The 25,541-nt window shown below is 37.7% G+C and overlaps 1 protein-coding gene and 1 pseudogene across 34 annotated transcripts in view; both read right to left on the bottom strand.

The window, feature by feature from the left end:
* MTERF1 (mitochondrial transcription termination factor 1) overlaps nucleotides 1-25,541 on the bottom strand; it is a 560,591-nt gene that overhangs the window by 397,766 nt on the left and 137,284 nt on the right. The gene's annotated exons all lie outside the window — the stretch shown is intronic.
* LOC108593039 (rho-related GTP-binding protein RhoF pseudogene) lies at nucleotides 19,417-21,718 on the bottom strand (annotated as a pseudogene). The gene has a single exon (XR_013523999.1). The product of XR_013523999.1 is annotated as a rho-related GTP-binding protein RhoF pseudogene (transcript).

Raw genomic sequence — 25,541 nt, 5'->3', positions numbered from 1 at the left:
CTACTATCAACACAAATGGGAAGTTGAGAGGAAAACTTAGGGTTAGCATGGGGAGGAAATATGGCATATCATGTTTTAGAAACCTGGGGATTTTGGTGGAAATGTCTAGAAGACAGCTAGAAATTTCCAAAAACTTAAAAATACAAGTATGAGAGATATATACTGGAGGTATTAATTGAAAATATAGCTAAAACTGGATACAGGAATGGAAGGAAATGGAAAAGCAAGTCCAGAGAGGTTATGCCCCTCTCTTCTTATTCTACTTGCTTCTCTACCCCATCAATTCTTCCTCTAAACTCTGCTGTAATGTAGTAGCTAATAGTCCCTACCTGCCCTTCCAACCAGGAGCAGGCTTGGGAAGGAGTAACTATAAAGCCATCAATCAAGTCTGTAACTTCAAGAAGAGAGTGAAGAATGAAGATAAGGGATAGAAAGGCATCCCATATAACAAGAGATGAAAGAATATGTTTTATACCCCCAGGGTCATCTAACTGAGGTGGTCACATCTAATTTAAAATGTATATGTAATGGAACACTTATAATTTGAGCTAGATGAGAGATTGTCCCTATATTTTAAATAATTTTGTATAAGTCTAATATCTTAAAAATGAGACATAAGTCTTAGAAGTGAGCATTTTCTTATTTATATGTTTTAATCTTTTCTAAGTTTTATGTAATCAATACACTTTCTTAAGACAGGGCTTTGCTCTGTCACATTGGCTGGCATGCAATGGCACAATCATAGCCCACTGCAGTCTCAAACTCTGCGCTCACGCAATCCTCCCACCCCAGCCTTCCAAGTAGCTAGGACTACAGGTGAATGCCACCAAACCCAAGCTAATTTTTTTTTAAATTTTGTATACAGGCGGGGTCTTACTGTGTTACCTAGGCTGGTCTCAAACTCCTGGCCTCAAGCAATCCTCCTACCTCAGCCTCCCAAAGCACTGAGTTTACAAGTGTGAGCCACCACGCCTGACTCCTTAATTTTTTAGCTAGAAAAATCCACACCTTTTTGCACTCATTTCTCACTCTGAACCACCCTTCCAAAAAACTTTTTTACAGTATTAGAATGCACTGATCTATGTCATTGCCTAAAATCAGCATACCAGCAGGGAATTCAGCAATTAGAATAACAATTCTGCTTAACAGAATCCAGAAGCAGACATGATTAGGAAAGTCGATAAAACGTTTCAGGGCTGGGGAAAACCTAAGTGTTATTGAGTAATAAAATAATATTTTTAGCTAATTGTCTTAGCTTTTCTTATCTCTGAAGAACAGCTTTATATATAATAGTAACATTTAACACAAGAAAGAATCTCCAAAGATCACCTGCTTTTAAGCAATTAAACATCTAATCTATGCAGGACAAAAAGTAGTCTGAACTCTACAACTTCCCTTCATAACCCATCCATTGTTTTAGAGTTATGATAGTGAAAAATTTGATACTATATATTTAATTGCAAAATTGGTACTACAGGGACAAGGAAAGGAGAGACGTTTCAAGCTAAGTCGAAACTATGTCCCAGTGGTTATCTTGCTGAGAAGACAAAATTATGTCCAAATCATTATCATGTACTCCTAAATTATGAGAAAGTTTGATTTAGAAGCATGGTACAAAAAAATTTCTTACTACAAGATCATACCTGGAAGACACCTAGAGGTGTCCAAATTCTCGAAAAGAAGTAAAATGTAAAGTGAAACAGTCCTTTGGGGGATCCATTTATTGCCAGTTATCCAGTATTGTCAATTGGAGAGGAGGCCATTTACTTTTTACAACTAAACTGAACTTACTCTCTTATGAATAGACCTACCTTCAAAAGCCAAACACACATCATCAAATGAAATATACAAGCTGCCTATCCATTTCTTTCTCTAGTGGAACAAAATTATAAAGTGTAAGGATACACTTGATTATCAAATTCCCATTCTTGTGGAATAAAGCCAAATCTTTTACTATGAGTACGGGCAGATAAGCCATCACTTGAAAACTTAGTCAAATTTGCAAAAGCCTGCATTCAAAGTGGCACTGCATAATGGGTATGTTTGCTCTTCCTTGGAAATTCAAAGTTGAGCTCTGTTGCTGACAACCAGTAACACAGACAAAGCATTAAATAATAAAGCCACATATCAACATCATTCATAATTTAAGGCTAGAAAATTTACCTCGTTTGTAAGTTACACTTAACTGGCTATATCTTAATAGTTAAATAAGAGCAAAGCCACATAACTATTACCCTTTCATTACTAATTAGGGATGAAGGTTATTTATGACATATCATTCTGTGTTCCCCAACAGTTCTGATGAAATCACCATTGCTTTTATGCAAGATATTAAATAGATGACTAGTCTTTGGAAAACTTTCTAAGTTTAGTTTGTAACTGATGTGGTTCTTTGGGAGATTTGCCCTCTAAAAGCCCAATAATGAATCATGTTCTCACAAGCATTTGCTTTTTTAATAAGCATTAATCAAATGCTTATCAATGCTAATAATTAATCATTTTTTTCTCCTTTCATAATATTGCCATTGATTGCAGACTAGGAATGTCACAGATTCCATAATGGTTTACAGAGTATACATAAACACATCAAATTAAAGCAATTATGATTTCATTATTTAGGTATCCATGTGGGAAAAGGCAAAAAGATCTTCAGCTATTAAAAGTGCTGATGTAGTTCACATTTGTATTTTCTTAACAAACATCTAGCTCCTTCATATTTCTTACATTAGCAACTTGGAGAATACAGAGGTGCCCTTCAGAGTGTCTCCACATATCATTATCATTTCTCATGATATTCAAAGGACCATTTCTAAGGCTTTCTCTCCAAAGTGCTGAGAGATTGGCTTATTTTCAATCCAAGAATGTATAATGATAGGAGTTACTTGAAATTGTCTTATCTAACATTCCTAATAATATACCACAAACTATTAAGCTAAGATTTGTTGACTTACCACTTGACAGTCACCAAAACAGTACCAGGCATTCAATTCAGAGCAGTATTCAACACTCCCAGGTGTAATGTATGACTAGATCATTCTACCATATTTAATATAATATGATTAACTTCATTTGTGCCTGCCAATCTGGAAGAGACAGGCAGGAGCCTGTGAAGGATCTTAAGTAAACTCTCAGCCACACTCCCTGTAAGTCTGCTCATATTTAGATAGCTGTGCAGATGGACACATAAAATGTGCTCATGATCTGAAAATGTGCCAAAAGGAACAAGCAAGTCCTAACTTCAGTTTCAAGACAAAGGTCGGAATGTGGGTATGATCCAGAGCAATGCAGTGCTGAGCAGACAAAGTGGAGAGACATTTAATGATTCATCTAACTAGTTGGCTTTTAGGAGGGTTGTAAAGGCAACCAGCTCCTGGCACATTTGAAGAGTTGTTTCCCACCCCGCCAAGACTGCAGGTATTGAGCCAAAAAAGCATGAAGCAGAAAGTGGGCAAGTAAGACAAGAGGGTAATTGTGATGTTATTTGGGCTCTATCTTATTCTGTTCCCCTGAGGTTAGAAAAATTGTTTCCTTGAACTACATAAGCTCATCTCCTTAAATTATATCAATAATATTATATTGCATTTTTGGGGGTCAAGTGAAACTCCTTTCAACAAATTTTCATGCCAGAATTTTCTAAAGTTCCATTCCAGTGCTTCATTCTAAAATTGATAAAAGATTCTTTGTATGAAAATACTTTTTAATGTTATTACCACCCAGTAAAAACATTTGCTGGTTTTTTCTGAGTACCTTATCAGCAGTGAAAACACCTAGGAGCGACTTGAGAACTTCCCACATATACACACATTGTCCAGTAGCCCCTTACAGTCCATCCCAAATAAACATACAATGCTAAGTAAAACCACTGACCTGGTTACCAAAATATGGCTACAAGAAGTCCCGTGTTCCCCCTTCCTGTCTGACAGCCATCCCAACCATGTCCTATATGGAACTCCTGGAATCTAGACAAAATAATGCCTTCTTTTTCTTCTTTCTCTCTTCTTACCAACTCCATCTTTCGTACAAGTTTCTCATTCCAAATAGAAAACCCCAACTAATATCTCTCTAAGTCTCTGCTGTAAAGAGGTAGGTATTAGTATAGAAAAAAAAATTACTTTAATTTTTTAGTGGCCATATCCCTAAACCTCAATTAACATCTTCTTCCTTCCTTTTATTTAAGATCAGTCCTTGAAGACTAAGATGCAATACAAAATTTCCATTGCTGTTATTAATATGTCATATAGTGACTCTAGGGTTGTAGTTAGTAGATAGAGAATACAAATATACTTACCAAGATAGACCACCATGACTGTACTAATGCCTAATATTTCAAAACTGAGACCATAGTTCTGAGTATTTTTCAGATGTTGTCTCTCTTGTGTAGCCTTACCTGGTCCCAGTCCCCTGGCAGAATGAAGCACTTCTGTGTCCTGATAGCACTTTATTTGCAACCATTAATATATCATTTTATACATTCTACTGAAGTTCATTTTCAATATGTCATGGCTTTTCCTAGATCATGACCCACTTGAAGTAAAACCAGTCACATATTAATCTTTATATGTTCACCTTGTCATGCAAGTTTATCAACACAGAGGTTACCAAAAATGCATTGTGTGAATGAATAAAATAAATGAAAACAATTGCTTATAGAAGGAACCTCTATACTAAATTTGATAATCTTGGCAACCAGTTGTCTTTTGAAGGGAGGATAGGTAAGGTGGAGATTTAATTTAACTAAAAAGCTGAGATAATTAAAATCGAAAATGAAGAAAATGGAGAAAACAAATACCCATTTTTTTTTCAAAATCACTATTCAATATCAGGATTATGCATGAATAAAATTCATGTGTGGAGACATATTGTGTATTTAAAGGTATTCATCACAACTGCAATAACTCTGAAAGCTTGGGTCTAGGAGCATGTAGCCTAAGGCTTGAGCCTGGAAAAGTGAACTAACTTGACCCAACAGGTACAATGAACTAGAATCCGTAACAGTCCACCTGCCATCCTGGTTTCATATGTCAATGAGCCCCTTGAGTCTCCTAGGTACCTATTCCCATTTTGGGTTCTTCCTCCAGCCTCCAGCATTTGAATCCAAATGACCATTCACAAAGTCAAGAGTGACTTCCTGGCATGGAAGAAACACGTGGCCTGACCATGGGAGCCACAAAGCATGAGAATCACCTCAATTAGGTAAGTGTGGGAAAAGGACCTGACCTGGGCAAAAGAGTATTCTGAAAAGCCACCTGAATCCAAGAAAGGGTACTAACTAAAATGACCAGCTCTGTATTTCATTTTTATTTATAAACTTTGAGTTGCTTTTGCTTTTGTTATTTGAGGACTGATTGTGTGTGATTAAATTAAAGGATTTTTATATTTTGTCATCAAAAAAGAAGAGCTTTGGGAAAATTTCTATTGGTCAAAGTTGATCCTTTAGTATCCGAAAACTAGTTCCTTGGAAGAGAAAACATAAGGCGTACTCTTGAAGTCAAGGGTGTAGAATATACCTCTTGGTTTCCTCGGTTCCACCCCAGGAGATCCCATCACAGTTATTTTAATGAGCTTATGCTCTCATGTTGGCCCCTTTTGCCATCCTCCAATATTTGAATTCAAATGAAGGATCAGCTGGGCGTAGTAGCCCATGCCTATAATCCCAGCACTTTGGGAGACCAAGGCAGGAGGGTTGCCTGAGCCTAGGAGTTCAAGACCAGCCTAGGAAACATAACAAGACCTTGTCTCTACAAATAATATTTTTGAAAATTAGGCTGGTGTGGTGTCACATGCCTGTGGTCCCACCTACTTGGGAGGTTGAGGTGAGGTTGCTTGATCCTGGGAGGTCAAGACTATAGTGAGCTGTGACTGCACCACTGCACGCCAGCCTGGGTGACACAGCCTGTCTCAAAAACCAGCCAAATAAACAACAACAACAAACAACAAAAACTACAGACTTACAGGCAATTTACCCACTCTGGACAGTGTCTTATCAAACACAAGTCTCACCTCTTCAGAACATGGCAGGATATATATATATATATATATATATATATATATATATATATATTTCAAAATCTTCAATATTTTGCTTCCACAGGTGCAATGAATTCTCAAGAGTAATTAATCCAATTAATATATTTCAAGTCACCAGCTAGATCTATAACCCTGGTCAAAAAGTCAAGGGTAATAGCCATGTTTCAGGCAGAATAAAACTTTTGAGCTTCTAAGACAATATTAACAAATAAGAAATATTTTTCTAAGAAATTCTAGAAGAAAAGATGCCAAGTATATGCAAGTTGGAACATGTTTTCTTTTAGCCCTTTCCAGAAATAAGTTTATTTCAAAAATAACTTTCATGTGTTTTTCTAGAGTCAGTGATAACTAAACTCTCCCCATTAGAATCATCCTTAGTGGCAATATCATTGTGGGGATTTAGGAATCAAACAAGTTTGTTCTGCATCTTTTAATGCCAGCAAACTAAACACAAATACTAAATGTGAAAAAAAACTCTTAAGCTGATTTCAAATCACAGGCATATGTTTGGCTGGAAAAACATACTGAAGAACAAACACTTCAAAGGAAAATCCTTTAGAAATGGAATCACTGGCACCAAACCCACTGCCTGTTAAATTGTTTGACCAAAAAGACTGCTTCAAGACTCCTCAGCTCTTTACCCTAAAACCAAAGCAGGAATAATTGGAAGCAGTCCTGAAACCATAACTTCACTTGTGACACAATCCCTTTTCCATAACTCTGTCCAAACAGTCTAATTCTCTAAGGAATCAAGAGTCAAGCAACCTCTTGAAGTAAAAATAACTTCCCAAAGGTGATTAATTCTGATACAAACACAAAACTACATCACAGATGCAACACAGTTTTTGATGATCATAATTCTATCACTTCTGAGTTATTATTTTCTTATAGGCTCATTTCCACTTTAGGATCAGTGTATATATTTGTGCATGTTTGTGTGTGTACATATACTCACATACATAAACCAAAAATGCTTCCACTGAGGACTTAAAATCAATGGTAATTTTTAAACCATATGACAACAGGTTTGGGATAATTTTCATCTTTGATTCCCTTTCTATAAGTCAAATATATTTAATTCTGTGTGCTCATGAAATAAGCTTGGTGGAAGAAAGACAAACACTAGAAGGTAAAATGAATTCTCTTTCAAAATTTTTAAATATTTTTTCACACACCTAAAATCACAAATAAACCATTCAGACAAAAACATCTGTTGAAATATAAACTATATACACAAACATGAATTATACATAGAAAAGCTGTTATATACATATGTGCACATTTCTGGGTATTTATGTTCCTAATAAGAAGACCATAAGAGGATACAACTCCCATATCTCTAGATGCCAGCAGCATTGAAATCATTTACTTAGATAAAAAAAAAATACTTTCATGAAGCACAGTAAGAGTCCTCCACTACCACCAATACTTTCCAAAACTGTCTCTTGATACTCGCTTATTGCTTAAGAATGCAACCACTGTCCTGGAATTCATCATCCTTTTCCCTGCTTCGATAACTCCTAAAAGGATATCATGACATAAGTTGTTTGTGAACACAGTCAGATAATGTGGAGTGTTGGCTCTACTTTTGCCAAGTGAAATGAAAAGTGAAGGAAAAAGTGTATGATGTAAGACATTCCCAATCCAGGCTTGCTCTGATTCTCCATCTCAAGACTGAACAACAACAGGACAGTGCCAAGTGATAAAAACTTAACCCATTCTTGTTACACTTGTAGGTTATCACCTCTAGGTCACTGTTAGTTCCCATGTCTCAGCAGTTAGTTATGAAAATGGAAACCTCTCTGCCCTTTGGTTTTCAGAATTTTTGAAAAAAAAAGAAACAGTTCTTGAAATAATCAATACAAAGACCAAATGGCAAAAGAAAAGAAATGAGTTGTTTGGCAGATATTTTTTTCAGATTAACATTCATATTATGGTCCTTGTTTGGTAAACCCCAGAGAAAATTTTACATGCACCTCTCATCCCTGCCCTGTTCCTTTCCATCACCTTAACCTCACCCCCAAGTTGGACTGCAAATCATTCTTCCTATGTTCCCATAATATTTTGTTCACATACTTATCACATCCTGCTATAACTACACTATAATTGCATAGATGTCTCATCTGCCCCACTGGATAGCAAATTGGTCAAGATCATAGAATAGACTGCATTCCACGTTTTTCTCTCCAATGTAACTGACAACAAATGTTTCTTAAATTAAAGCAAATGGAAGTAACTAAAGGTGCTAGAAATAGTTGAATTCCTACTGCATGTGTAGGATACTTATCATGAATAGTCTTTGAAGCGTAAAAATACTCGTATGTAAAGTATGTAGCAAAAACTGTGAGAAAGTGGCAAATGAACCTAGGGTATGACAGATTAGAAATTGCTTCTTTTAGAGAAGAACAAAGGATTATATTCAGAAGCCAAGATAAGCCTCTTATTTATCTATGTGACTGAAAGCCTATTAAAAGCAAGATTGTGTTGCGGCCTTTAGTAAATAGGCACAATTATAGGGAAGGAGTTTAGAGTAGTCTTTAAGAATGTGAGCTCTAAACTAAAAGAGTCTCCCAATGGCCAAATTTGGGTATATGAGTATTTGAGCTACAAAGTAATTATATTAATGAACCATAACCCACAGAATAAAGTAAGAATCCACACAGTTTCTACTGATTAAAATAAAATAATGGCTCTTTCTTACAGTAAAATAGCAACTAATAAATGTAGACGAAATGATCGAAATAAAAAAATTCACAAAATGGCAACCACCCCCACCATAACTGTTTCAGGCAAGTATCATCAATAAATGTTAAAAGCTGGGGCAAATGTATGATGAGAAACATAAAATTTAAATTGGCTTAAAACATTATCTGACAGCAAATGAATATACTTCTTTAAAAATAAAACTATACTCAGTGAGTGCTCCTGAAACATAGAATAAAGAAATTGTATATACTTACTCTTGTTCTATATATTTTTTAAACTAAATTTTCAAATGGCAAAATGGAAACCTCTGTGCCCTTTGGTTTTCAGAATTTTTGAAAAAAAAAAGAAACAGTTCTTGAAATAATCAATACAAAGACCAAATGGCAAAAGAAAAGAAATGAGTTTATTTCTTTTTATTTATTTATTTATTTATTTTTATTTCAGTATATTTGCAGTGGAGAAAGTTGATAGCCCCCAGCTTAACCAAGTGATCAAAGTTAACATTACCAGTGATGGATAAATCAAAATCATGTGCCTCTCATATGATGCACTGAGAAGAATACGACATCACTTCTATAATACTTTTGCCAGAAGTTTCCAGCCTGAATCGAATCATGAGGAAACACCAGACAAATACAAACTAGAGGACATTCAATGAAATAACTGGCCAATATTCTTCAAGAGTTCCATAGGTATAAAAAACCAAAAAAGAATGAGGACCTTCCTATATTGGACAAAACTAAGGAGACTTGATAACTGAATGCAGCATGTGATATCCTGAATTTGATCTTGGACCAGAAAAATTCCTAGCAGGGTAATTGTCAAAATTTGAATAAGGTCTGTAGTATAAATATTGTTACTACAGCCATGTTAAATTCCTGATATTGATACTTTATATATTGTGTTTATATAAGTTATTAACATTTGGAGTAACTAAGTGAAGAGTTTATAAACATTCTTTGAACTTCTTTTGCAAAAAACGAAAAAGAAGAAAAGGTGTGGACTCTAGTATCATGCTATCCAACATGGTGGCCACTAGTCACATGTGGCTATAAATTAACATGCAGTTCATCTAATTTGAGATGTGCTATAAGCATAAAATACACACCGAGGTTAAAGAGTTAAGTTTTAAGGAGTTCAGTACATTTTTTGAGCTTATTTTTCAGTTTCGCCCTCAGGGCAACCACAAAAGTAAGTAAGTCCCATTGTTTTGTAATGTGTGAAGTTTTGTTGTTCATTTTGGTTTGTTTTTTATTTTTATATTTTTAAATATAAATTCACAAACTATAGTGTATATTTATGGGGTACAAAGTGATGTTATGATTTATAAATACAATGTGGTTTGTTTCATGCTTTTTCTAAAAGTCAATAGTACCCACTCTGACCATATATCCTATTTTATAGACTTGGTTCTTAATGGCTTTGGATTTTTCAAATGCTTCAGACTCTCCCAACTAAAAGATATTCAAAGGAATGTGCCACAGACTCAGAGGGAAAAAAAAGTTTTCACGATGGTCCAAAAATACTTTAATAAATACATTGTTGAAATAAGTAATAGTTTCTCCCTGCCAAAAAAAAAATTTTGAAAGACCACATTTTAGATATGTAGATTCTGAATTAAGTTTCTTTATAATCAGATTACATTTTAGACACCAGTTTGTCTTTGCTGTCACCTGCAAAGCTTATGAACCAGATGAATAGTGGTTTCTGCCTTTTTGTATTTGCAACTTACAATGGCTGCTCTTTACTTGATTTAAAGACACATGCATAAAACCTACTCCTAAACAAATATTTTATGTTTACATTTAAATTGGTTTTTGGTCTCTAAAGCATATAGAGTACCTCTTGGGTTCACTAGGATGACTCTGAGATTTCACAAAACCTGAGCTGGAAATTACAGTCCTGAACTAAGACTCTGGCAACACAGGATTATGAAAAGTCCTGGTATTATTTCAAGTCAGGATTTTCTTCCATATCCAATTTCACCCGAAGTTGAGCATTAGTCAGCCTGAACCTTTCATATAGCAGAAAGGAGATTTGATTAATGTGATTTCTTTGTAGAAAAATCTAAGAAGATTAAGGCACAATGATATAGGAAAAGCATGCCCTTTCTCGACATGACATTCTTCAGCACTATATAGAGGTCTGAAGATCTTTCTCATCATAAGATTGTTCATACTAGCTGCATATGAAAAAGGGAAAAAAAATCTATCATCAGGAAAAACTTTCAACTTTTCACATTTTAGTTTCCATCTCATGAACAGGTCAACAAATCTAGAGGTTTGTATCTATTTCACTCTATAACTACACAGGAAAGGGCATTTTTCAAGGAAACATTTGTATATTATTTCCCCACCCACCCCAACCCTCTTCTGGGGACTGTGCTTTGTGATGGTCCTTGGGGAAAAAATTAGAACCTTCTAGATGACTTCTGTACTCAGTGAAGCACAATGCAAACTAATCCAGTTGGGGTTATTTCCATTAACTATTCCCCATCTTTGCATTCTGAAAATCTAATACTAACCAGGAGGCATGCTTCTCTGATATGAGAAAATGAATTCAAACTGGTTTAAAACATATGTGTGTGTGTGCATGTATTTGTATATATGCACACACACACATATATATACATCAAATGTCATCTGCCTCTTCCACTTTTATATATATTTGTATGAAAAAATGTATATTGAGAGAAAAATTTAAAAAGTAAAATACCTTTCCCTAGATCCTCTCAACTTTCAGAATATGGTTATTATACTCCCACAGTTTTGCTCAAATTTAGATCATTTGAGAATGTGATAGATGAGAAAGTAAATTACTTTCAGTAGACCATTTCCAAGGTTGTTTTCTCCTTGGACTATCACATGTCAATTTGATGGAAATGAATCTGAAGATCCTGTTACAATAGAAAGCGCTACAGGGTCAGAATTTGCTGAGCAGCCTTCTTTGTACAGCTCAGCTGCTCATCTAAGATATCTCAGTGCTCACAACTTAAATAACCCCCACTGTAGCAGTCAGGGGCCTCTTGATCTGTACTTTTCTTCAGAAATCTGACAACCCACACAAGCATACCTAAATGGATACAAAAACTACCTTAGCTCTGAGGGAGAGGTGTAAAAACTGATAAACCTGGTATTTAATATCCATAGCCTCAAACAAAATTTATATTGTTATATGATGGCATAAACACTCAACCTTGTCTGTTAAAACAATAAAAAGTTTTTCATTTTTTGGTGTTTTTAGAGTTGGGGTCTTGCTATCTTGCCCAGGCTGGAGTGCAGCAGCTATTCACAGGTGCAATCACAGCACACTGTGGCCTCTAACTCCTGGCCTCAAGCAATCAATACTCCTGCCTCAGCCTGCTAAGTAACTGGGACTACAGGCATATACCACAACACTCAGCAACAATACAAATGTTTGACAGTCACTGTTATCACAATCTTCACGACCAAGTATAATAGGACATAGCACTAGTATGTTAGTCAGTTACATTAAAAACTACTCTTGTTTTGAAAAATTAATCCTAGTATAAAAAAAGCTACAACATAACTCATCATAGAGAAAGTAATATAGTTATGTGAGTAGACAGGAATAACTAAAACTCAGTATCTGTTCTCAAGTAAAACCATAAGCTTTTATTCTTAATTTCATAAAGAAAAGATACATAAAACCAACAGCTATCACACTTAACAGAGAAACAATAACTAGAATGAGTCAAGGATGTCCCTACAATCCATTTCTGGTAGGTTGAGCCATATGAAACTGTCATCTTTAAAGGCCAAAAGTGGTCAACCACCAAGTATTTTATATATTTCCATCTAATAATTAATACTGTACTAAAATTCAAATTAGATCTAGAATACATTCACCTCTCCCCATTTCCACCACCACCATCTTCCACCTGGAGAATTTCAATAGCCTCCTAACTGGTCTCTCTGCTTCCACTCTCCTCTACAATTTATTCTCTCTTCTGTAACCAGAGTAATCCTTTTTTAACCTTTTATTTAAATTTAACACACTTTAAAAGTACATAAATCATGAATGTACAACTTGATGAATTTTCACAGACTCAGCACATCCATGTGACTAGTGCCCAGATCACATAATAGAATTTTCACAAAAATTGACTCATGCAATGTGTCCTTTTTTGCATTTGTCTTTTTTCACTCAACATTATATTTAAGTTGACACATTGTTTAATGCTACTAGGTACTGGAGAGCAACATATCAGTCATTTTTCTTGCTATATTACATCCTGTTGTATAAACAAATCACAATTTATATATTCATTCTACTGTTGATGAACCAGAGTAAGCTTTTTTAAAGGTAAATTATATCAGGTAATTTCCCTATTCTTCACTTGCTTCACCTTGCAGTGACACTGGCCCACCTATTCTGTTTACCCTACCACCACACCAGCAGCCCCTTCTCTCCACCCCCATGCTCCATCCACACTGCCCTCCTTTCTATTCCCTCTCTCCGTTACATGTTAAGCTCTTTTCTATTCCTGAGATGTTCTCCCTAGACACTACCAGTCTGTCTTCTACCCCCCTAATTCAAAACCAAATTTATAGGGCTGTCTCTGTCTCATCCTACAACCTCAAGGGACATCATCTTCTTAGGGATGGCTTCCTTAATCTTCTTCGTTGGAATACTCCCTTACTCTATTTTACACCAATCTGCTTGTCTCAGTTTGACTTTTCACTTCATTTCACCTTGACTTTCTTCAGAGAAGAAAATACTAACTATAAAATGCCTACATTATCAATTGTAGGATGATGCAGAAAAAAATATAATTCAGTTTTTTTTTAGAGCAGAGCTCCATCCAAGGGGAAAAAAGATTTAATAGCTAAGGTATAGCCAAGCTTCAATTCATGAAATCAATTTAATAGAAACATCAGTCTGGCTAGTTTTCCAGTATAGTGTCATTAAGGGTTTTTTTCATGATTAACAATTTTTCATTTTTCAATATGTTATTTTGGCATCATAGCCAGTCAGAATGAGAATTAAGTGCTCTGTGAGATTTGGAATCAGAGAAATGTTGAGACCAAAGTCCTATTATTCCATTTCCAAATTCCAAACTAGACTTCTAGGATGCCCTGCGATATGCCTTGTGGGGTTGTTTCCAGCAGGCAAAGTGGCACTGACTTCCCACAAAACTATTAAGAGTTACACGAACAAAACCATTTCATCTGAAAAAAGGATGATTTAATTGGGAAAGTGTTTACAATGCTTTCTACAAGGTACAAATGTTTGTACAAACAAAAATGAAGCAAAGTTTTAACTCATCTTTGCAAAACTAAACCAGAGTTTAAAATCAGGCTACTAGAGGAAGTAAACTCATGCATTTATGCAATTTGCAAGTCCTAGACATTTCTAATTAAGCAAAAAAAAGTGTTGTGTAAAAAAACAGTAATGTATTTTTAAAGGGTAGTAGGGAAATTAAACGTGTTCAGTTGGGTTTAACTTCTTCATGAAATAAGCTTCTTATGCCAGTAAGAAATGGGTCATAAGCAATAAAACTATGCTGTAAATTCAACTTGACAAATGAGAAAATGAATTCCTGAGGGTAAGGCCTATTAAAGGAATATATTAATTTAATCATGCAATGAATATTTCTGAGCAGCTTCTATATACACAAGAAACTGCCTTACATATTTTAATGAGGAAAAATATAGTATTAGTTAATATAGCAATAATTTGTTCTATTACTAACTTCTCAGCCAATAATATAGAAAGATCAAATATAAGGAAAAAATGTTAAGCCTCTATATAGAGATGCCAGCTTCTAATACTTGCTTATAAACTTGAAAATTCAATAATGTTTCATACTCACAACTTAAAGACATGTGCAGAGCATTAGTCATTTCAGTGAACAGAAAAATGACCTGCTGCTTCTGCATAAAATGTGATATGATGCCACCTTATGGTTGAAAATTAAACCTTAAGCTGCAGGATGATAAACAATCATTTTCAGATGTACTTTCTCAGATGAGTGGAGGAAACGATGCTGAGTACTACTAAACCTATAAAATTTACAAACTGAAGTACACAGAATCAACTTACCCCTGTGAAGAAAATATAAAGCAGTTATGATACAAGTGTATAATGTCTCGCACAGAGGAAGAGTGCCTATTTGGGTAGCATTTAGGTGGCTGCTCATCTGTCTGTCCATTCTAGATATTTTCATAACAAATCTCAATTGGATTTTTCTAGCTCAGATCACTGTTCTTTACTTCCAAGTTCATAAAAACAAAAACAGTATAAAGTGAAACTAAGCAAAATTTTTTCAAATTAACCACCTAGTTTACTAAACATTAGGATGAATTACACAAAAGTTCCAATTTTGTGAATCAAAAATTGTCAAATATCGGAAATTCCATAAGATTCCTTCTATAGTTACCTTAAGCATAAATGTGAATTTAATAATCTCAGATAATAAATAACTATAGTATTAATCCAATATCAAGTGTCGGTCCCTCTTCATTAAAGTATTGGTGAAACTCTTATACAGAAGAAACCTGGTTTAGTCCTTTCCTAAATACCCTTCATCAATGGCACTCCTTTATGACACATCAGTCCTCTGCTTGGGCTCTACTGGACCTTCATATCCTCCACTGATCCACCATTCAATTCTCTTCCAACTTTAACGTGGTGCACTGTTATCAACCAAATTTTTGTAATCTTGATTAATTCTATTTTTATTTACCATTGAACAAATCCAGAAACTTTGGGAAATACAGATCTCCTTTAATGCATATCCTATAAAATGCTGTTTCCAAAATTATTTGTCATCTCAGTATTGCTAAAAGCCTCAACCATTCCTGAGAGGATAAACTAACTTCCGGTCTGAGAGGAACCTAAAAAGTTCCCTCTTATTCTAAAGAATTTTTTTCACAGTAATAAATACCATTCTTCCTTTCCTGTTCTCCAGTAATGATAACTGCAGTTATAACTCCCAAGTGACCTTTCAACCAAAATGTTTAGTGCTCAACTATTGAAGCCTTATCACATATGTAGTTTGTTCTATCTTGGCAGTAAACTTGAGGGGAATGTTATAGGAAGGTTACAGAAACAAATTCACTTGTAAACATACATATAAAATTATTGCAAAACTCAGGAAATCAAATATAAAATGCTAATATCAGAAGAAACTGGGTGTGGGGTATATGGGAACTCTGTATTATCTTGCAACTTTTCTATATATCTAAAATTATTTCAAAGCAAAAACTTATTTTTTTTAAAAAGTTCAGGGAATCAGAACGAGAGTCACAGGTATCAATTTGTCTTCTCTCCAACAGCTTTGCCAGATTGAGGTTTCTTTTCCTCTTTTGCACATTTATTTATGTATTCTATACACTCGGGCCCCCATATATCAGCAAGGAATTAAAGCTGTCATCTTACACCATAGGAGAAAGGCCAGCTTGATGGCTCCTGGTTTGAAGTTCCCTGCTCAAATGCTGATGCAATAGGGTCATGATTGCTCTGTGAGCTTAGCTAGGTTACCCCCGTCTCTACGCTTTGTTTCCATCTTATGCCTAAAGGGACAGATAATACTTACCTCTCACCTCTACTTGAAAAGGAAGGAAGGTTAAAAAGTTAATCTGAATATATTTTTATAAAGGAAAAACATTTTTAAGTTCCAGTTTTGTGCATAATATAGAATATTAATATCTACTGTTTTTGTCAGCCTTAGATAGTAGGCTCCTTGGGGCAGTTCCTGCTCTTTGATTCACAATTGATACTCTTGAGTCCCTTAACAAATAACGATCCCAATTCTTAATTCTAAAGTTTTCATCCTGAAATTTCAGATTCATTTAGAGTAGCTTTTGCAGCCACCCATGAGTACACATCAGTATTAACAATGCACCCATTTTCCTTTACTCAATATTTGTTTTACTTCTAATAGAGGACAAGAGCCTAAGAATCTACCTTTAGAACATTATTTACATCCTGAGAAAGGACTTGTGCCCAGAATCACATGATAACACATAGACCTTGACTCAAGGGCCGACATGTACTCTCCCATTTGGCTGCCATTTCACCCCTGCTGCTCTCTCTCTTTAACCTTTTGGCTCCTCAAGAGAAGTAGCAGAAGCCACAGCATGAGGAATGGTGGTTCTTAGAAGTCACTGAGATCATAGGGGTCCACCCTGCAGGAACAGGGCAGTTTTTGCTACTCCTATCTGGAGGTAAGAAGAGAAGAAAGGTTTTATTATTATTATTAAACCCAAACTGTCAATTTCAGAAGAGGAATTTAGAAGTTTCACAACTAAAAAAAATACATGGTGGTACTGTAATGGTAATGGCTGCTGGTGATGTACACAGCCTTCTATGTCAAAGAGAGAGACAGAGCCTAAAGATTCTTACCCCAGTGGAGCACCACTGGGACTTACACATGAGGAAATCTATTTAACATTTGTTAGCTTCCTGCTCTGCTCTTTCTTCTAAGGAAAAAATTTGCTTTTCTTGGGTAATGATGGAGCTTTTCTTTCCTACAGGCCTAGACTATACATTACTGAGCCTTGAGAAACTGAGAAATCCCCCACTGCGTCCCCTTCTAGAGCCCCTGTTAACCCTTTGCAACACCAAGAGATAAATCACTCCTTTCCAGAAAACACTCAGGCACAAGCACCAGCCCTTCCCCGGAGACCAAGCAGCAGAAAGGGTCTTCTACAGCAGGTGTAAGAGAAAATCTGAGCTCACTCTTTTATTGCCTTGCTCAGGGCTGGCTGTACAATCTTCTCATCAAAACACATAGTGAGAATAATCAGCATAAGGAAGGACCCAAATACAATTAAGATACAAGGATCTGATGAAGTTCAAATATATGACAATTTAGAGCTGCTATGTCAAATATGTTAACCACCAGCCACATGCAGCTACTTAAATTTAAATGTAAATAAACTAGAAACTTAGTTCCCCAGTCACACTAGCCAGTAGTAGCTACTGTATTTCACAGCCCAGATACAGAGCATTTCCATCATTGCAGAAAGTTATACTGGAAATCAGGAAAATACATTTGAATTCTTCAAAGCCTACTATGTTACCTTGTATTCCTTTTAGTAAACATTCATTAAACATCTACTTCTTGCAAGACACTGGACAAGGTACAGTAGAGAAAGATGAATATGACTGTAAGTGGCCCTCAGGAATTTTGAGATTTAGAAATCTAATGTAAGTGACTATCTATAAGCTAGAAATACATGCTATAGAAAAAGAAGATGCATAATGTTGTGCTTAAACAAGTAAAAATGTATGCAGCCATTTCACACTGAGCTTCAGCAGTCACAGAATTCCAAGTGATAAGCACTGTCCTGATTGAGAAGCTGCACATTTCCATGCTGTAAGTTCCACGGAAACAGCATTTGGATGTGTTCCATCAAAATTGCTTTGAAAAATGGTCCAAAGTAAAATTACTTTGGTGAGAAAAAAACACAAAAAACATAAGAGGCACCACATGCTAATGAAAAGAGCACAAGATTTGGCATCAGAAGAGCTATTTGAGAGCCAGCCTTATCTTTACTAGCTGTGTGACACTGTGTAAGCCACTTAACTTCTCTGGGCCTCAGAGAAATGGGAAAAATAGTGCCTACCCCATCTACCCCATAAGGAAATACTGAAATATTAAGATACTGAAAGTACCTCAGAGACAGCAGGACACTATAATATTATTACTACAGAAAGTGACATGAAACTTTGAAAGACATATAAATCCATAATTGCAGGCAAGTAAAAAAAATTTTTTTTTGAGACAGTTTCACTCCATCACCAGGCGACAGACTGGAGTGCAGTGGTGCAACCTTGGCTCACTGACAGGCAAGTAAATTTTAAAGGGCATGTGGAAGGTTCAAGTTCCTCACAATGAAAGCAATCATATTCTCAATCCATGGATTTTTGTTAGATTAGAGAGCACAAACATATACTTCCTGAGCACCTTTAACTCTTCTACAGGGGCCATGGCCAGCCTAAATTCACCCTATATTCATCCCAGATGATAATTTGCCTCATGCCAGCATGAAGGAGGCCATAGCATCAAGGATAAACTTACTTTGAATGACAAATAATTAAAACTTCCTGGCTAGAACAAGTCAACCACTGAATGGGAAAATTGTACTGTTTGTTTGTTTGTTTGTTTGTTTGTTTTTGATACGGAGAATAGGATGGATCAGTGGGATCATTGCTATCCTGTACAAACGGGAGGAAAGAAAGTATTGGAACAATTGCTAACTATGTATTCTGTTGAGTTCATGAAAAATTTTAATAAGAATTTCACACTTTGTAACCACAAGCTTTTGGGTCTGTCCGTGAAAATGCTAAATGCTTCTGTAAACGTAAAAATGATACCACTTTTACTTTCCTGCAACTCCCAGCAATAACATGGGATGATTTCTGTTTCAGCAGAGTGTGTGATCAGAATTGGGTTTTTTTCCAGATGTGCAGAGAATGGTTTCAATTACCTGGTGCCATGCCTTAATTTTTGAGCACCCCCTTGAACCTATTGGGTTTGGCAGTTCCAGCGAAAGACTGAACTGTGGAAGGGGCTGTCCAGCCATGATTTCACCTTGCTAACATGTAGCTGGCACAAGCTAATGTGTAATAGAATAGAAATGCTTATGCTGGGATGCAAGGCACCGAACAGCATAAATTTTTTTTTTTTTTAGGTGTGGCTGTGTTCCAATAAAACTTTATTTACAAATCAGGCTGTGGCCAGATGTGGCCCATAGGCTGTAGTTTGCAGACCTCTACCGTAGACCATTGTTTGTCCATGAGGCCTTGGATTCTTTGAGAACAAGAGCTCCTTAGTTGATTCCCCAGGGGATGGCAGGGCCTTGGGAACCTGGGTAAGGTGGGCCTCAGGGGGCTGAGGCAGGAGATACCAGGAAGAACAGGAGCTGCATCCCGTCCTAGACGACACTAATTCCTAGGTGCACTCCAGAGGCGAGCAGCTTGCGACCTGTGTTGGGCAATAGAATCGAATCCCCTGGGATGCTTGTTTAAAAAGTTGTGCACAGTGGCTCACACCTGTAATCCCAGCACTTTGGGAGCCTGAGGTGGGTGGATCATGTCAGGAGTTCAAGACCAGCCTGACCAACATGGTGAAATCCCATCTGTAATAAAAATACAAAAATTAGCCAGGCATGGTGGCGTGTGCCTGTAATCCCAGCTACTCAGGAGGCTGAGGCAGGAGAATTGCTTAAACCCCGGGAAGTGGAGGTTTCAGTGAGCCAAGATGACACCACTGCACTCCAGCCTGGGTAACAGCCCCCAAAAAACTCCTGGACCCTTGACCCCAGACCTTCCCAAAGGAGGCTTAGGGATTAGGTATCTGGCTGTTGGTGACATAGGTGGTCTGTGAACCAGTTCTGAAACTGTCCCCATGTGGGCTGGGAGTTGATTCTGTTAGTTCTCAGAGGAGGCTTGGATGTCTTGCCTCCTGGACTCCACAGGCTGGTAGAAGCGAGCCTTGAGGAACAGCAGGTGGGAGCCTGACGATAGTTAAATGGGCCAGTCCTGTCCTGCCAGTAGGGGGAACAGCCCACAGAAAACTAGCTCACGACGTGGGGAGCCAATGGCTCTTCCCATCCTGAGTCCCTGACAGTGGGGGCTTTGGATGAGACTTGGAGGGGGTGGTCAGATGGGGGGGTCCAGGTATACTTTTAACATCTGAGAGGCCATTTCGTCTGCCCCCGGGCACATGCTCCCAGCTCTCCAAGGGCCACAGGCCAAGCTGAAGGTTGAAGTCTTCCATATGGAATGGAGATGGGAGGGGTTGGTGCCAGCCCCGCCACCAGGCTGCAGCCTGTGTTCTCCTGATAGGCCTGGTCCCCGCGGTGGCCCCCGAGTTCCTGGGGGAGGAAGGAAGGAGCTGGAGGTTGCAGCGGTGCCTATCTCCAGAGCCCAGGGAGGCAGGGACATAGGAGAGGCAGGCTTGGGTGCCTGCGTGGAATAGTGCCAGGTCCACATTTACCAACTACCAGATGGACTGTTCATTCTAAGCATAACTTGGGTTTGCACTGGGGAGACCCTCGTGGCGGGGGCAGCTGTGATGAGGGCACTTTGAGTCCTGAGGATAGACACTGGCTCCTGTACCCACATCACCACTGCACCCCAGTGGGGAGCCTGGAGGGGAGTTTGTGGTCAGAGCCCCAGTCAGGAAAGGAGAGAGTTCTTGAATGTTCCAAGAGTCTAGCCACAGGCCCCAGACAACAGGAGCTGGAGGGTTAGGATGGGGCGGCCTCCCAGTGCAGTTGGCCCCTGGGGTCCCGGGCCCTGTCAGTGCTGTCTTGAGGGCCGTCTGCCCTGGGTCACAGCAACAGGCAGAGCCGGCGCTTCTTTTGCCGCTGTGTTTTCTTCAGAGCACTGAGAGCCACCTTGGCGGCCTCCCGGAAGACGTCCTCCACATTCTCCCGAAACTTGGCGGAACATTCCATGTAGAGAGCAGCTCGGATCTGTTCGCAGGCGCTCAGGCCCTGCATGTAGGTGATGGGCTCCAGCTGGGCAGCCCGGAGCTTCCGCAGCTGCTCCTTGTCCTTCCTCAGGTCCATCTTGCAGCCGATGAGCACCATTGGGGTCCCACGGCAGAAATGCGTGACCTCAGGGAACCACTTGATGAGGACGTTGTCATAGCTGGTGGGGTTCATGACGTCATAGCAGATGAGCACGAGGTGGGTATTCTGGTAGGACAGGGGCCGCAGCCGGTCACAGTCTTCTTGCCCGGCCGTGTCGTAGAGGTTCAGGGTCACCTCCTTGCTGCCAACTGTCACGCTGGCCGTGTACTTATCGAACACTGACGGGGCGTAGTGCTCGGGGAAGGAGCCCTGGCTGTACACCATGAGCAGCGAGGTCTTGCCGCAGCCGCCGTCGCCCATGATCACGATCTTCAGCTCCTTCCTGCCCGGGTCGGGGGCGGCGGTCGGGACCGGGGCCCCTGGGGCATCCATAGCACGGAGCCAGCAGCACTGGCAGCGGCGTGCCGGGCACCGAACAGCATAAATTTTAAACAAGGAGGTCTAAGGTTAAAATAATAAACTTTAAATGATGTATGCCACATGTGACATTTTGGTTCCAGACGTAACAAACCCAAACCAAAGTCTTTTGCTTGAAAATTCTAAACCAATATTACTCTCCTAGGTTTCTGATTCTGATTTTGCCTGAATTGCTCACAGATTACACTCTGGCAAACTTGGAGACAACACAATACTGTTTAAAATGCACATGCTGGGAAGCCTGCATGATGATCTGCACTAAATCATCCCTAGATTCTTTGTTACTGTGGTCACTTAACCATTTCCACAAATGTGGCATGGACTTTTTCTCCTGGAGAAAAATTTTAAATAATCACTGTTAGTAAGTAGTACAGTGAACTCTCTCCCTCTTCCAATAAAACAATAGACATTTGTTCTAATATAATTGGCCATTTATCCCAGATCTCAGCAATTTATAGCTTAACTGTCGAAAACTGAAATTGCAACATTTTAATAGCAAATTACAGACTTACCAGTCACAGAGGAGTCTGGAAATGGGCTCCAAAAAGCCCAAACTTTGGTATGCATTTCATAACCCAGTTGAAAGATCCAATAGTCTTTCCTTCACTATTTCAAATTCTATTTTTAAATTATTTTGAAAACTTTGAAGTACATATTTTATCTTGAAATGCTTCAACACTTATGTCCTTAAGCTCTGGAGTATAAAACCATCATGGGAATTAGTATTATTTAGTTTTGTGTTGTATCACCATGCCTTTGTGAGGAAGATAAATTATTGATAATCTTTCCTCATTGTATTATAATAAGGCTAATATGGTAGCCAGGAATGGTGGCATGCACCAGTAACCCCAGCAACTCAGGAGACTGAGGTGGGAGGATCACATGAGCCCAGGAGTTCCAGATCAGTGTAGGCAACATAGACAGACCCTGTCTCAAAAAAACAAAAACGAAAAATAAAGGCCAGTATGAGACCCAAGATCACACATGGGATTAGCAGTAAAATCAAACAATGGTGAGTATCTTAGGACCTGAAGTCCAGCTTATTTAAAAATATAGTGATGGCTGATTACTTTAAACTATGCAATAGGTAAATTTGTTATAAAAGTACTATATAACACAATAATAAAATATTAAAATAACAGTAAGAAAATCAGTGAGATGGTTCCTAAATCACAGCGTTATTGTATGCTAGGTGGTTAAATGCCTTTTTACTTCTTCAGTAAAACTACTTACAGGGAAAATAATATACCATTAAGGCACAAGTAGAAGTAGAGAAATAAAAATGAGATGTAATCCAGGTATGTCCAGATGAAAGCTAAAGAAAGCAATGCACTGTGAGATAAAGCCAAAGGGAGTCAAATGACCACAGAATTTCAAAGCTGAAAAAATCTGACAGCTCATCTATTCTACCCCAGCATTTTACTTAATAAAAATAAGAAAAACGAGGCCAAAGTAAGGAACTGACCCTAAATTGAGAACAGAGTTCAAACCACAATCAATTTCTAGTAGAAATAGATTTTTCTAGTAGACCCAAGTCTTCAGTTCCAGTCTTCAGTCTATCCATAGACTGAATTGTCTATGGATAACTCTAGGCAAATCACAGAATCCTTCCATACCTCTGATTTCTCCTCTGTAAAAGAAGAATAATATCAACCACTTATCAACCAAGATAGTGGTGCAATATTATTATGTTGACAATTAGCATAATAAAGTTATACACGCTAAAGAATAAAAAAAAATCAAAGCAGTTTGTTTTTTAATGATTATTTGCCAGATATAGGTGAAAGGGAGGAAGGCAGCAAATCACACTGCCACGTGTGTACCTATGCAACTATCTTGCATGTTCTTCACATGTACCCCAAAACCTAAAATGCAATAAAAAAATAAATAAAATTTTTAAAAAAAGATTATTTGAAGTTACACATGGATATGAAATTCTCAAAGTTCAGGGCCTTAAAGAAGGCTGAAGTCAGTAAATCCACAATCCAGTCATAAAACAAAGATGTATTAACCCCCTTCAAATGCTTTTCCAAAGTTATCCAAGTCAAAATAATCATTGAGAAGAAAAGAAAATCATGGCATCTGAATTAATAGGCAGTAGACATTTGAAACAAGGAACTGAAATAATTGTGCAAATTTACATTGTGGAATTTTCCTTTGTGTTCTTCTCATAATTATTCATGATATAGGCAATATCATTTGCAAGCAAAGATAAACACTCTTTACTAATACCAGCAAACATTCTTTGCTGCAAAAACTTACTAATGAACATCTTCTCACCAGTGGGCTCCTATCTCCTACCCAGAAGAAAAACAAACTAATTATTTTTCTTGAAATTTTTCAATTTTTATATTATATTTTCTATATTATGCAAAAAAATGACTGAAAGTCTATGAGCCCTTTAAATCATATTTTATTGCAATGTTCTTCACTTAGTCATATTATAGGAAGAGAGACCATTCTTGATATGTCTTTATGAAAGATGTCAATATGTTATCACTTTTCACTTCAAATTATACTGAAGAAATTGGCATAGAAATAGATCATTAGCTTATTCTATTATAATTAATGTGTTTGTGATTAAAGAAAATAAGAGTTCTGTGTGATCCTGTGATTTCAGTTATAATCAATATGAACAACCAATAAGTTGTTTAAAATCAAGGTTGATCAGAAATGAGCCCAACACATAGGCCACTACAGTACTGGGGGGGGGGGTTCCTTTTTATCTTAGATTTATCTTTTATTTAATTTTTAATTTTTATGTATACATAATAGTCATATGGGTGGAGATAGGGCGAAATTTTTTTTTTTTTTTGAGACGGAGTCTGGCTCTGTCACCAGGCTGGAGTGCAGTGGTGCCATCTTGGCTCACTGCAACCTCCACCTCCAGGGTTCAAGCAATTCTCCTACCTCAGCCTCCCGAGTAGCTGGGACTACAGATACCTGCTACCACATCACCATGCCCAGCTAATTTTTGTATTTTTAGTAGAGATGAGGTTTCACCAATTGGCCAGGATGGTCTCGAACTCTTGACCTTGTGATCTGCCCTCCTTGGCCTCCCAAAGTGCTGAGATTACAGGCGTGAGCCACCATGCCCAGCCAGGGAGTACTCTTAAAGGTAGAGGCCCTATGGTAAAGTAATGGAGACTAGAGGTGGGAAAGGACTTCTGTTTCTAGCCACACAGAGAAACTTTTCCTCTTAACCATAAAACTTGACAAGACATGAGAAATAACTGTTTTCAGATGTCATACAATGGACAAAATCTGATTCCTGAGAGAATGAAAACAAACAAGGCAAGCCTAGAAGTACTTTACGAACTCTGTATCGGATGCTGATGAAACAAAGATCAGAATTCAGTGCACTGGGACAACTGGAATTCATAGGACATGGTATAGAATAGAAAGGGGCTATGTAATCTGTTTGTACAAATACATAATTCCAAGTTGAGAAAAGTGCTACAAATGAATGGATAAAAGATCCAGGAATCTGCATAGGAGATCCTTGAGTCTTTGGCTGAATACTAAGCAACAGATGTTAAACAAGACTACATTAAGCCAAGGAAAGGACTACAGGGGAGCTGTGGGCTGAACAACTATCAGAGGTCCCCCAGGACTTGGAAATGTTCAAATTTCAGCCTCAGTGGCAGCCTCAGTAAACACTCTATGAGCATTCCACAGACCCTAGAAAGACCATACCTTAAGAGGAAAACCACTATAGCCCTAGTAAAGGTACTCTACAACACCTGTCCTAACAAAGCTGAAAGATAAGCCTCAAAAGGATCATACTAATGGCTGTTTTGCCAAGCACACCATGTAAAC

Source organism: Callithrix jacchus, chromosome 11, assembly GCF_049354715.1.
Source record: "Callithrix jacchus isolate 240 chromosome 11, calJac240_pri, whole genome shotgun sequence".
Lineage (NCBI taxonomy): Eukaryota > Metazoa > Chordata > Mammalia > Primates > Cebidae > Callithrix > Callithrix jacchus.
This window is presented reverse-complemented; position numbering and strand designations above follow the sequence as displayed.